The following is a 15,914-nucleotide window of genomic DNA, read 5'->3' as shown; positions in this document are numbered from 1 at the left end:
TTTTCCTTTTCAGATTTTTTTCTGATCAAGGACGCAATTTCGAAAGTAAATTGTTTTCAGCTCTTTGCCGTGCTTTAGAAATACATAAGGCACGTACCACACCGTATAGACCCTCAGCAAATGGATAGGTTGAGAGTTATAATAGAACACTGATGGAGGCGGTGCGTTGTTTTTTGGGCAAGTCGGAAAACAAATGGGATGAGCACATACCTCAGATAGCAGGAGTTCTTCGGTCAGCTGTGAACAGAAGCACCGATTTCACACCAAACATGTTGATGTTGGGTCTTGAGGTGAACACACCGGCAAGTTTGATGTTCCCAAATCACGCTGACAAAAGTGTTGAACCCGAAGAGTATGTTGCAGAGCTACAAGACAGGATGAAGAAAGCTTATGACACTGCTCGAAAACAATGGAAAACCTTTTTAAAGTGGATGAAAAGGTACTTCGACCTAAAGGTTCTATTAAGGCCATACAAAGAGGGAGATCTGGTGTACTTGTTAGACACTGCAGTGGTGAAAGGAAAGTGCAAGAAATTGACTGCACCATGGAAAGGGCCTGCCATCATTACAAGAAAGGTGTCTGGCTACCAGTACCAGATTAAATTGAAGAATGCGGTGGTGGTAACCAATCATGACAGGTTGATGCCTTGTACAGCAAGAACTATCCCAGCTTGGATAAGAAAGGACCAAGAAAAACCGGAAAGTGATCCATTCCTGTCAAAAGGAACGGGGACAGGGTACTGTATATGCAAGCAGCCATGGGGAGGTAGATTCATGATTCAGTGTGACTATAGTGATGAATGGTACCATGGCTCTTGTGTGAATGTTACACCCTCTGAGGCTTTGAATATTGATAAATACAAGTGTAAGAGTTGTACAACATCAAGGAATGCTTAATAGACATTTTTTGTCTTTTTTAAAGGATGGCTGACAGTAAGATCGTTCGGGAGGTGAAAGAGCTTCTCGAGAAAACATAGTACGGGACGAGGAAAAGGGAAGGGGTTGAATTACTGTAAAAGAGTGGCCAATGAACTGAACAACCTGGAAGTTGTGGACAGGGAGTGAATAGTAACAAATATCCACAAACTTCCACCCGTCAAAGTGAAGGAACAGATCTATGAGCCGCTGAAGCAAACGAAAGACTTCAGGCTGGAAATTGACCCCTAAATTGAAAAAGTGGTAAGCGATGCCGGAAAGGGGGCTGAATGTGAAGAAATGGAGGTGGAGTTAGAATTGGACTTGTCCGCACATTCAAAACTACTAAATACTCCGGAAGGTGAAAAGGGGAGATCACAACAAAAATCTCCCGTAAAGGTTGTGGTTTCCCCTGCTATAGTAAGGATTTCCCCTGTCAAGGCTCAACTGCCTGCACACGCCAGCCGGAAGACAAGTAGGGATGCACAGCAACCATCCACTTCAGGATATCAACATCAGCCCGGTGCAGGAGACAGGAAACGGGTGAAGAGAGCTTCTTGCTCTAACAACCCAGAGACGAGGAGAGTTTTTTACTCTGAAGAGGCCGGAGGGAGTGGACGCCTGACCATATCAAAGGGAGTTTCTTACTCTAGTGATAAGTCAGCGAGTAAAACTGATCTGGTTCCACTCAGCCAGGAAACTAGGATGTGGCCTTGCATTACGGTTACATAAGAAATCGCTCCTGTATCAAACCAGGCTGTGGAGGTAATGCAAGGTATCCAAAAGTTCATGCCTTCTGGGATCATGTCCAAGGCATTTTTGACGAGCGCCTGCCCCCCGATGACGAGGAGGTTCTTGAAAGAAGAAAGCGGGCTTTGATCCTTATGACAACCTTGCTGCTTGGGAGGCCAGGGACTTTGGATGAGTTGGTTGAGTGCCTCCACATGCAGAGAGTGTTTGAGTTTGCAGATAATGTCTCTGTTTCAGACAGATTGAAGTTACATATGGAGTCTTTTTGCCGATATGTTGGACATTCGATTCCCACCAATTTTACAGTGTACCCACTCAATTCTATTGGGCCGGTACTTCATTATAAGGCATTGATGATAAACTTGGCGACGTTCGATCAGGAACAGCAGACCTATCTGAAAACAATATTTGACGAGCCAGCAGATTTGATGAGGGATCCCCTGCCAATTGCCTACGATGCACACTTTCATCTGGACAGGCTGAAGAGCAAGTTAAGTCTGCCAAATTGTGCCACGTTGGAGGCCATCTGGTCTAAATCAGAAGTATTGCCTGGCATTGAAATAGATCTCATCGGATCGTGTGCAATCTTCTGTGATCCTAAGACGTGGCCAACAAACAGACAACTTCAGGATCTTCCCGGATTTTGGCAGTGGCGGTAGTGATCCACCAAAGGCACGCCCACAACCACCAATATTCACGAGAGTCTTCAGATCTCAAAAGATTGGAAGTTCTTCTGCGCCAGAAAAGGGTTGTTGCGCTGGGAGAGATTGTTGTGGACCATTCGGAGAGGCCGCATCATTGGCACCATCAATTGGAGCTACTTGACCTGATTTTGCCACTAGCACACGAGAAACACAGTTATTTTCCACTGTAGGGGAATGCAGAATGATGACAGGACGGAGGCGTATCTGATATTACTGCACTATGCCAAAAAATACCTGAACAGGGACCACACTGTGTACCTCCACTGCTTTACTGGAGACAGTTACGTCCTCGAAAAGTGACAACAAGCATTTACCCACCTGTATTGTGGTTTTACAGCGATGGCCAAAAGTTTCAACGAAGACCAGAAGCAAGCCATGAAGAAGGTCCCGCTGACATCCATGTTGTTGGAGACGGATGCACCGTATTTTCCACCCGAAGGAGAAAGGATCTCGGCTCCAAATCAGCTGTACCGTACAGCAAAGATTGTGAGCCATATATATGGAATGCCAGCGGCGGACCTACTCCAGACTACAGCGGAAAATGGAAGGAGTCTTTTCTGTGGGGAGGACTAGAGGCAGGAGGGTAAATGGAACAAAGCTGAATGAGAAATGTGGTATTTTTACCAGTTCTCAGTTTTTAGAACAAATATTATATAAAAAGTAACTCTTGTAAACAAAAATAAATTAAAGGGGAAAGAGAAATATGGTACTTTTACCAGTTCTCTGTTTTTGGCAAAAGGAGAAAGAGAAATATGGTATTTTTTACGGTTCTCGGTTCTTTTAAAAATAAAAATAAAAATGTTAAGATCAATCAAAATTTAGCAAGTCTAGATAAATGTTCCATTTGAAACAGAAGAAGTATTTTTTACTGCTAAAAAAACAAACTAATACTGAAGCAGCTGAAGGTTGACCAATACAAGAATTCATCTCTTGCAATTTTTATTCCCACTGTACATCTCAAAAACATTATGTAAGGGGTCACTGTATAGAACTTAAAAGTTAATGGGTTACCATAGTTTTATCATCAGTTAAGGGGTTATCACGGTTATGAGGTTATGGTCCGTTAAGGTGGTTAGTCTAAGCTTTAGTCCAATTTTGGTCAAAGGTGCAACTTGTCGGCAACAGGTTAAAGGGAGGTTACATTTAGGCAGGTTAAATCTTCCCATTGTACCTAGACTTTAATTTATTAAGTTGGGGAGAGTGTTGTGACGACGCTTTGTCACTTAGTTGTATGTAACCCGGCCGACTATAAGGAGGCGTTTTGTAGAGCCTTACGGTGCGATCGAAAGACTGCGCATGCGCTCTCTTTTGATGCAGCTCGCGAAGACACGAGGCGTTGGCAACAGTGTTCTGTGTTCTAGGAGAAAACAAGAGTGTTTTAGTGTGATTTAAAGGGTTCCTACTGAGTAATAAAGGGTTATCTAGGACTAGTAGAGCCAGTAGACGCGCTAAACACTTTAGACCAGACGCATAAAAGACATTTAAGACAAATAAAATAAAAAAAACAAACTGATAGTCAAAATAGTTGCAAAAAGCAGATTAAAAGTAGTCTAAACGAAAATATCACCTCAGATCAGATCTGAGATGACCTTAGCAGCAATTCCTTCACATACAAGAGCACACACAATAATAAAGCATGGTATGACAATGACGATAGCATATACAAAGAAAGTTTTTATTAGCTAGCTACTGCATAGTAAGTACTAGTAAGCAAAATTGAACAGTAAAAGCAAATCAAGTAGCTTGCAACTATACAAAAAGAGCAGGGCATGCAGCTAGAACAATTGAACAAGCTAAGGCAAGCAGAAACACATAACACAAAATAAACTCCAAAGACACAACACAAGCAAGATATAAATTAAGGTAGATATTGAACATAAAGATAAAGATGATGTACGGCCCTGTAGAGCAGGCAACTAATTTGATTTACACATTGAACACCTGCAGTCTCGTCCATTCCAATGTGCAATCAAGCTTTTGTTTTGATTGTAGTTTGTTGTGTTTCTAAAAGCTTCCGGAAGCGAGTTCCACAGGACCGGAGCAGCATACTTTAAACTATTTTTTTCATACCTAGTTGTTGTTACTCTGGGAGCTTCAAGTAAGTTTGTATACCTAAAATTATAATCGGCATCATGCACTTTAATTAAATCATTTAATACAGGTGGGGCAATATTATTCAAGATTTTAAAAGTTTCTTGCCATTGCTCTAGTTCTTCTAATATACAAGCTAAGAATTTTTGCTCAATTTAGAATTCGTTCATATGTACTGGAGTAGTCATCATATACAAAACGAAGGGCTCTTCCTTCTATTTTTTCAATTTTGTTTGTGCTTTTATTTGAGCAGAAGTGCCAAGTTAACGGACAGAAGTTGAAATTGGATAAGATACAAGAGTGAAAAATGGTTAGGCGGCTTAATCTACACAAATTTCTGCCTAATCTTTTCAATATATTGAGTTGTTGTGCAGCTTTACTACATATGATGCTCATATGATTTTCAAAGGTAAGGGCAAAATCTAAGTTGAATCCAAGAAGTTTTACCACTTCATCGCATTCGATATGGGCATTTTTAATACTAAGCTTGGGCTTTTTAGAGTGCGTTTTAGTGCCTATGGCGATAGCCTGAATCTTGTCAGGGTTTGCCTGCATGCAATTAACGGAGAACCAGTTGATAAGAACATTACTTTCGTTTTGAAGGACAGAAATCAGAGTATCGAAGTTAAATGAGCTAAAAGAAAGGGTGTTGTCATCAGCGTAGTTGTAGAGGGATCCTTGTTTAATGAAATAGAAGATGTCATTGAGAAATATGTTAAAAAGTAAAGGACCAAGGATCGAGCCCTGTGGCACACCTTTGGTTATCTCAGCCCAGCTACTTGTAATGTGACCTATTTTGATTTGCTGTTTTCTCTGAGTAAGATAGGATGTTAGTAAGTTCAGTGAGCTGGCAGATAGACCATAACATTTAAGTTTGCAAAGTACTATATCATGGGGCAGACAGTCAAAAGCCTTTGACAGGTCCATAAGGACAGCAGCAACATATTGTTTTGAATCCAGAGCGGATTTCCAGTCTTCAACTAATTTTAAAAAGGTGGTCTGACAACCATGGCCTTTTCTAAATGCGCAAAGAAATTTGTTAAAAATAGGTTCAAAATACTCAGATAGTTGCTCGGCTAAAACGTTTTCAAATATTTTTGAGGGTGCAGGCAAAATACTGACAGGCCTGTAATTAGACTTTTGTAGAGGATCATTTTTCTTGAAGATTGGAGTAACCTGAGCTTGCTTTAGGCGATCTGGGAAAATGTCATTGTCTATAGAGCTATTTATAAAATCAGTATAAAATGGGGCTAGTGACTGTGATCCTAGCTGAAGTAGTATAATTGATATTTTATCAATACCTGTAGCTTTTTTTACCTTTAACTTTTGTACAATTTTTGAGACTGTTGGATGCCCTACATAAGTAAAATTGACGGAGCTGGGTGTAATGTTCTGTACTAAGATTTTACTAATGCTGGTGTGATTAGCCTCATTAAAAACGACATCTTTACCAATATCTTTGGCAACATTTGCATAGAACTCATTGAAAACTTCTGCGACTTCAGTACTGTCTGAAATAATCTTTTCGTTATTGTTTAAAATATTTTTGGACTGATTGCTTTTTGATTTTTTTGACTTATAGGCTTTAATTGTTGACCAGAAATCTTTGTTCTTACATCCACCTAAGCATCTTTCCTGAAAGTAATTGTTTATTGATATGCGTTTAAGCTTGTTAACATAATTTCTACTTTTTCTATATTCTTCCCATGTGTTAGCATTTTTATTTTTCATGTATTTAGTTTGAAACATTTTCTTATTGTAAATTGCTTTTCTTAGTCTTCTATTCATGTAAGGCAGCTGTACAAGCTGTTTATAGACTTGTTTAAGGGGAGCGTGTTTTTCTATAGTATTCATAAGTTTTTTCTCAAAATAATTTTATACAGTATCTATGTTATTTTCATCAGGGTGATAACCATCATTAATCGTGCTAAGATCATTGTTAAAAGAGTCAATGTCGAAATATTTGAAACTTCTGAAACTTACTTTTTGCTTCTCATTTCCTGGTGCATTATTATTGATGACTGTATTATGAAGCAATTTTGTGTCAAATTGTCTTCGTAATATTTGTTATCTTTTATTTAATAGTTCTTAATGTTTTTGTCCCATAAGTCAGATGTACATATTGTCTCTTTTGCTGTTCAGATGTAAATCTTTTATTCATATGAAATATATGATATTTGGTATGAACATTATTGTTATCTGATGAGGAATTCATTTATAATCTTTATAATATAGAACCTTTAAATTATATGCAATATTTCATACCTTTTATTTATTTCCATTAACATCTGAAGGGTTTTATAATGGTTTTTAATTCTTCAACAAACTGTTATTTCTTGTGTCTACATGTTTCCTTTAATTTTAGCACCTTCATTATTTTATGTTCTAGGTAATCTTTATGCAACAGGCTTAGCTAGACAAGTTTTGATAGCTAAGCCTGAATGAGACATTTCAGACATTCTTGTTATTTCTTAACCTTTTAAAACAACAATATGTTTCATATAAAAGCCTAAAGATCACTTTTATTAAGCACTTCGAATTGTATGGTGTTCCATTACATTGCTTTATACTTTGTGTGTTACCAAAGTCAGGACATTGTGTTACAAATATTATTTTTTGACTTTGTGTGTGTTACCAAAGTTATAATAAAGGACATTGTGTTACAAATATATATTTCTAGGAACAGTTTATTAAATGTGTTTAATAATTTGTGTTACAAATTTGAAATACTTAAACACTTGTGTTACAAGAATCATTGATAACACTGTATAAATTACTTCTACTGGTGTTCCATATAACTGTATACATGTGATTATATTCTGGACGTTATTAAAACTTTAAAACATTCATTGTGAGTTGCGTCAGGATTTGAACCCACACATTCATGTCATTAAAGTTGTGCTGATCATATTGGGACAATCACTAATACCAATTGGGAAATTTAAAGTTTTAAAACAAAGGTTTTTATGATAAGTCAAAAATACATCTAAAAGAGATGGTGGACAACCCTTTTTAAAACATGTAGGTTCTTTAATAATATTTTACAGGTTAAAAGATTCAATAATATCCAAAAGTGTTTTGCATTTTGTTTCAGACAAGAGATCATAGTTCAAATCCCCGAGCACGGCATAATAGTCATAAAGACTGACACATCTGTCAACAGTTTTACAAAAATGTTCATCAAAAAGATTATTTTTCATACATGGAGGTCTGTAAACACAGATAAAGCACCATTTTGATTTGTTTAAATTTACCTCGTATATAAGGTTTTCAAGATTGTCTGATTCAATGTCTCTCCGTCTACGTGATGGAATGTCAGTGCGGATATAAGAGGCTAAACCTCCACCATGAGAATTTCTGTCTCGCCGTTCAGGTTTAGCCTCTGATATCCGCATAGTCTGGAGTTCCTTCCCCTATCACTATCGTTATCGGGTCAGGCAAAGGCCAATAATGGCGGCGCCCAGTGGACGCTATAAGGTTACCATTTATTTTACTTTTGTTGATCAAGTCAATATAACAACGGTATTTGAACACTATTTAAATGTAGAATATAATGGTACACTCGAGTTTCGGTGATCACTTGTCTGGAAAGAAATATTAAGGAGGTCATAGGGGTATGGCATTACAATACACCCTGCCCCTGTGATCAGTTTTTACTTCTATTATTTCATTGACCTGGTTTGGGTTTATGTCTTGTCTGAAGCAATGTCAATACAAAACATTTATTTGTTAAGTGTATTGGTTGAAATGGCCGAGAGGTCAGCTTATCAGACGCTGATTCAGAGGGTCTGGAGTTCGATCCCTACCTGACGTTTTGATGAAAATAGTTCTGGTTAAAATCAGTAAATGGTTCTTTATTACATACTCAAATCAGATTTTAAAACACATCAGTTCATTGCTAAAAACCTAGTATACAGTTTTGACCATTTAAGATATCCAAACAATCTGATTTGAGCAATTGCAATCATAAGGATTGTATGAAATATAAAAAAATGTAATAGATAAGAACAAAATACTTGTTTATTTTGTGCATCATTAAAATCTTAACACATGTCTTTTATAATTATCAGACCAAGAGATCACCCTGGCTGGCCCAAATTGCTGGAATTGGATAGTTGGGATAGCTCGTCTGGCCAAATCCAAATATGAGGTAACTTTGCTTCAAAGGCTCTTACATAGCTTACCGGTAATGCTGTTACACATTTCCGACCATCGTGACATACAGAAATATGTATGTCTTGCGACTGTGAGTTCATCTAGATACAGAAGAAATCATTAATATAGAACTGTCTTGTGTCGTAATGTACCTTTTACCGATTTCTGAGACTAGATACCACAGGATGATTTAGTGTACTTTTCTTGTTTTATTTTTAGGATGATTAAAAAATTCTGCTACATTAAGTGAATTTAACCTCCTTATGAACCAGATCTTCAAAGAATTGAAAGCATTACAGATAATACAATTACTTTCCTTTCTCGATTTTTTAAGAAGTTTGGTGTTTGCGGAAATATTTTCACTTGAGGTTTTATTGGCAACAGAAAACTTTTATGTCACACCCACCTGCTCAGCAAATCATATTATGATGAGTTATCAGTAAAGGTAATTATATGAAAAACTATGTTTTTACAGTTCAGATTGTTATGAGGATGAATTAATATTAAATATATGTTTAAGATTTGAAGCTATTTTGGTTTCAAGTTACTCTTGTCAAGTTCTGAGAGCTCAGTCAGTTATGTTAGACAACCTTCACATCCCATCCAGAAGAACCAAGCGGCAACTGATGTGGCCGAGCAGGCACAAAGATACAGATTCAATCTATTTATCTTACAATGTGAAAATTTTGTCAATTACAAGCCTTAATCCTTGTTTAGTCTTGTTGTTTGGTGAAGGTAGTCATATCGTCAGTCATCCTTCCGTCTGTATGGCCTAGTGGTAAACAATCCGCCTACGGAGCGGGGGATAGTGGGTTCGATCCCTGGCCGCGTCATACCAAAATACTTTAAAAGTTGGTACAAGTAGCTTTCTTGCCTGGCGCACGGCATTTAAGGGTAATGCTTGGAAAAGTGGTGTACTCAATTCTGGTTTAACCCAGGAAAGTTGTACCCCGTGTATCTGTGCAATACACGTAAAAGAACCAAGGAGTCTCTTTGAAAAAGAACTATCTCTTCAGCATGCTGTCGCTTCAGCAAAAACAAAGGACCCTGTTGGAAATAAGTGCTTGCACTTTCACGGGTTATCCTTGACCGATAGGTCAAAATAAAATTTTAATACATACATAGATATATGTATACAATATAGTAAGCCAAAGCATTCTGTTGTTTGTCAAGTTTTGTGTTCAGGTTACCTTACTCTTCCTTTGACCTCAAGATCTCAAATAAGGAGTCATCTTGTGCCCTTCACCAATCTCTCTACCAATCGTTACGACCAAGCTAGTCTTGAGAATTTCTAGTTTCAACCTCACAAGCATTGGTCTACTGACAGAATGACCAGCATATGCAAAGTAATGCACACCCACTTGTTCTGTGGGGCAGAACCATCACAATAAATAGATGCTTACTGTCACCATTTCAATGGTCATATCTCTTAGAGTGATAGTCTGATACAATAAATGGATATGGATGGTTAAATGAACTTGTCCAAGATATAATGGCAAAACACATTTTGACCTAACTTGTAGATAAGACCTAAATAAATTTGTTTGGTTAGGGTTACATCCTTTTCCAAAATAGGTAGGGTAGGTTTTCTTTTTATTAGGCTTTATTAATGTCATTTTCATCATTAGATAATAGTGTTAAAGTTATCTTTCCTGTAAAAGCATTTAGGTTTTAACTACAAAGTCAAAAGCGATTAAACTATTTTTTATTTTTTTTTCAAACTGACTATAAAACAGTAGTGTCGGCACCTATTCTGTAGGTAGGGTCGGGTAACCCAAAACAAATGTATTTTTATAGGCCTTAAAATTTGAAAAAGGGCTTCTAATTTAATTGAGCTGAGAACTTATGCACCAGTCAATTATAACCACGGGTATTTTACCACCGGTTTGTCCCCCCAGGGCAGGCATTTTACCCGGGGTTGGCTGGACCGAAAGTCAAAGTCCCCGCTATTCCCGACCTGGTGGGGCGGGGGGGGGGGGCATAACTAGCTTGTCAATAAGAATGTTTAAATCAGGTGATGTAAGTCATTGAACAGCAAACCTCTTCCAACATCTGAACTGGGAAATCTGAAACATAAAACATTTAATCTTTATGCAACCAAACAAATCATGCAATAAATACAGTGTTAAAATTATATTTTCTTGTTCCACTATTCATTTAAAATTCTCATTTTAATTATCAGTCATAATAACAGAAGGTGAAGTCATATAAGGCATTCATTCACACTTGACAACCATCCGAAAATACACAGCGTCCGAATTACGTAAACTTCACTCAAGTCAAAATATTTCTTTCCAGACAAGTGATAACCGAAACTCGAGTGTACCATTATATTCTACATATAAATAGTGTTCAAATGCCGTTGTTATATTAACTTGATCAACAAAAGTACAATAAATGGTAACCTTATAGCGTCCACTGGGCGCCGCCATTATTGGCCTTTGCCTGACGTACTGTATGAAATATCAGTAAGCAGGGGACCAGACTAATATCCGCACTGACATTCCATCACGTAGACGGAGAAGCTAAAGGCATGTATAAGCATGCAAGACAGTTTTAGACATTTACTCTTTCCTACAAAGTAAAAAATGACATTTAGGTAATTTGTTAATTAAATGGGGTGGGTTCTGGAGGGACTTCCCCTCCTCACTACCTTTTTCCTCCTGCATATAATCAGAAAATACGGGGTCATCAGTTCAGCACAAAAACAGTGGCGGTTTTTGCAATATTTTTCAGAAGTTTGTAACATGCTTGTAGGTGTGCAATTTACTTTTCTTAACAGCTGTTTCGAGTTGAAATAGAATATGGTCGAGAAATATTTTCTTCTCAATTTGTTCTTAAAACACAGTCTATATGAATTTCTTAAAAAAGTATATTGTTCATGTAAAATTAACAAGACATTTACAATGCCAGCTCTAAAATAGTAAAGCATAGGCATAGCAAAATTCAAAACATTTTTATTATATATGCTTTGTGGTGATTTATAGGCATTTATAAACAATAAAAAACAATCTTTCACTGTTTCAAACATATTGAGATATTTTTTACTGTTTGAAAATTCAGCCAGCTCTTAAATAAATATTGAATCCCATCAATTTAAACTGGTATGCCAGAGATCTATGTGTTAATTGAGTATGTTGTGACTGCTGACTTGTATTCGTCTTTTGTCTGTATTGTGCATCTATTCGCACATTTTGTTTGCTATTTTAAGCAAACATTACATTAATTGCAAATTCTATAAGCAATTAATCAAAACTTACTACACATTTGATGCAGAATGATGTTTTTTTTATGCACCAGTCAATTGTACCCCCCACCCCCACCCTATCCCCCCAAGTCCGGGGAATAGCCGGGACTTTGACTTTCAGTCCAGCCAACCCCGGGTAAAATCCCCACCCTGCGGGGACGAACTGATGGTTAAACCCCGGCCAAATGCCCCGCACCTCCGCTAAATTTGGCGCTTTGACAAAACCACTGTGATCACCCGGCCCTGCGGGGCCACCTTGAAAGTAAAAACACGGCCCTTTTCCCTAATATACCCCCGGACGTGGGGGGGGCATGGTTACAATTGACCGAAGCATTAGTGTGCATATGATTTTCAGCTTATGGACAAGAAAACATCTACTTCAACAATCACAGCAACACAATGAGATCCATATTTTAAAGAAATAATGCCATCTTTCATTAATTAATTCTATCAATCATTCATATATATTCATTAATTGATAAACAACAACAATCGTTAAGGAATGAAGTGTTAATGTAAATATATACAATTGAATACTTGTGCGATCGTTGTCCTGTATTTCGCAAAGAAACAGGAAAGAGTTAGATAAAGTCGCGTTTTATAGAAATACAAACGCTTTAATGTTATTTTAACAGCCTTTAATGAAATTAAAACGACATTTATATGATACAGATTAGTATAATTCGACAATGCTGGGTGGATTGATTTACGGCTAGGGCTCGGAAATGTTTAGTTTCCCGTACATGATGAAAACTAGGGCATGAGGAAATCCCGTATATTATGGATGTACGAAGATGCAAAATGGAAACACAGACATGTATTGTTTCCCGTACACGGTTAGTGTTCGTGTTTGTTAAGTTTCCTCGAAAATGATACATATACCCGTTGGGTCTCTCTCTCTCCCCCCCCATTCTCTCTCTCTCTCTCTCTTTCTCTCTCTCACTGACAAAGATAAAAAAAATAGCATTAAACGTGGTAAAACGCAATAAAAGTAAAAAATATTTAATACTAAAATTATTTTTCTTATTATTATACTGCATGATATGCTTTAGGTAGAAATAATTTGTAGTATAAACGTTAAAATAATTTATTTTCTGAATAACATCGGAACTGTTACAGTAGAAAGGAAGTCTCTATATTAAAACTAAAGTTTAGAGACACAAAACGTGTATTAATTCGCCTTTCGAAAGTCAACAAAAGAAGAGTTTGTTTAGTAAACTCTTTGGGTTTCGCAGTATTTTTCCCCATGACAAATGAGTTGTTTTATACAATTTGTAAGAAAATATTATTACTGGTATAATAACTTCCGTTAACATATGTCTAAACAACCTCTTAAAAGCAAGTGCAAATGCTTCAGTTTACAAGAAAAGGGCGAATTTCAAGATATAAATAAAAAGTAAAATATCGTCAATATTCTATAAATTGATTCCATATACTTATTATATATTTCTTATTTTAAGATCGACGAAAATTATACTTATAGTATGTACGGTTACATTAAACGATTAATGTATTTGGAGGGTACATTTTCTACTTAAAGGTCATCTTGGTATTAAACAAATACTAACAATGCATGAATAAAATAGCAATATGGGAAAATGTCAGTAATTTGGTTTTCCTTATTTGTTTATATTTCTCTCAATTTTGAAGAACACATTTTATTTCAAATGTAAAGAAAACGGCGTACAACACTACCATTGAAAAGCGTAGGTTGTTAGTGTTTATGGCAAATACCAACGTGAAATTGATAAGCCCCGCCTAATCTGAACCGTGATTAATCAGTCGGCTATTGATCGGCTAGTTTGACTGACAGCTCGCGTCATGTCAATTAGTGCATGCCGTGCGAAAATCATTTGCCATCAAAAACACATAGTCAGTGGGTCATAATACTATACGAAATACATCCATAATACACAAATTCTAAAACTCATCAACGAGTTCGATAGACTACGGGAATTTTATTACCGTCTTTATTATAAATTGAAACGATGCAAAATAAATAAATATAAATAAGATCCTGCTTCTTCATAATACTATTTATTGTATTAAAACAATTGTGACTTCTGTTTTGATAAGTTCTGATAAAATCCGTTCTGAGATCATATTAAAGTTAAAGCTGCACTCTCACAGATATACCATTTTTACAACTAATTATTTTTTGATCAATGATAAAAGATTGCTGACAAAAGATTAGATCGCATATTCATCTTTCCGTTCGAAATTTAATGTTTTATGGCTTTAGTCGTTACTAACGGTTTAAGAAAAGTACATACAGCATCATTTAAAAAGTTGTCAAAACGTTCAAACTGTGAGAGTGCAGCTTTAAGAGGCCATCTGTTTGTAAAGAAACAGACTGATTACTTGTTATAAGCAAAGCATTATTTTTTTATTTCAAGTTTTCTATTTCAAGTTATTAAAATTCCATTCAGTTCTGAATTCAAACTTGCTGGGTATTTTCGAGGGAAAACAGTATAAAAATGAAATCGAAATTTAAAAAGCAGCAAACTAGATACTGGTTAGCGACCCCTTTTCGGCCGGAAATGGAGGGTTTCCTACGTTACTTTTGACACAAGATAGCTATTACGATAAAACTTAACACTCAGATAGGTTGGCTCTTTCGACAAAAACTGTGTAATTTGTTTTTGAAAATAGGTAGGGATTCCGAATATTTCCACGCGCAAAGTACCCCTATAATTTCGCTAAAATAAGCACCCTACTGTACCAATTATTCGCCCACCCCATTAATTCGCTATTCGATGTCTTTCGTATATTTCTCTCTAAACTATATCTTCAAACATTTTTATTTTATTTGACCAGTCTAGCCACCGTTTAAAACGACAATTGATCAATAAGTATAACATGTTTACTATTACATACTGTTAATGTATGTGTAAAATGATACAACACCTACTCAGTAATTCTTCCCTTAGCAGAAAATTTAAGAAGCAGCTGGGATCTGGGATTCCTTCTTGAAACATTACCTACATAATGTATGCATATTTATAGACTTCCGAAGAGGGACAACGCATGTCGGTACAAGAATGTAATGATTTATTCAAATTTGAGTTGCTTCCCTTAGACGAAAAAATTGGCGATAACTTCACCATTTTGAGGTTTTACCATTTGCCTTTTCGAAAATTGAACTTAAAAACAGCAATTTATGGTATTTGAATAATTTATCACCGGCTTTATACTTTATAATGACAAATCAATAGTGTCGTCTGATAGTGCAAGGTATAAGGAAAATTAAAAAATCCTTACAGGGCCTCATGCAAGCGAGCGCGCGCGTTATGACGTCATCCCCGCTTGCAACTAACAAGGTTAGAAGTGTAAACAATGTTTATTTGGGTCGAATTCCACATACTACTTACATTTTAACGCAGAAAACAGCTGATATCTGTCAAAAGAGATGACGCAATAAAACGCCATACTAATTTGTGTAAAATATTTCGTTTTGACTGGTTTAAACTGGGTGGGCGAAAAAGTGGTACGGGCGAATAATAGGTCGCTAACCAGTATTGTTCAATTCCTTATTTTATTTAAAAGAGCTTTTATTGTTAGCTTACATTTTTTCATTTTTTTTTCATTCTAAACTTTATTTTTATTGATAGCGGTTGACCCAAACCCACCCATTGGTATGAAAGAGTTGAAATAAAGATGTGCCTTAACTTAAAAACGGATACTCTTAGATTAACTTTTTATTTTATCGAATTCGATAACGAATTTCTCCTATATAAAACTTTAACCAGTTCGAAAACGAATTTTTTCTTAAATTGAACTTGAACCAATTTGATACCGAATTTCTCGTGAATGAAACTTTAACCAAATTGATAGCGAAATTCTCCTAAACTAAATTTGACACAATATGATAACGAATTCCTATTAAACCAAACTTGAACCAATTTGATAACTACATTCTTCTTAATATAACTTGAACCAATTGGAATGCGGAGGGATATTCCTGTTTGAGATAATAGAAAACAGTAGGATGATCATCAATCACTTTTGAACTTATTCTTTGAACGGCGTTCCTCGATATTATGTTTTCGGTAC

The sequence above is a fragment of the Mya arenaria genome, chromosome 12, assembly GCF_026914265.1.
Source record: "Mya arenaria isolate MELC-2E11 chromosome 12, ASM2691426v1".
NCBI lineage: Eukaryota > Metazoa > Mollusca > Bivalvia > Myida > Myidae > Mya > Mya arenaria.
This window is presented reverse-complemented; position numbering follows the sequence as displayed.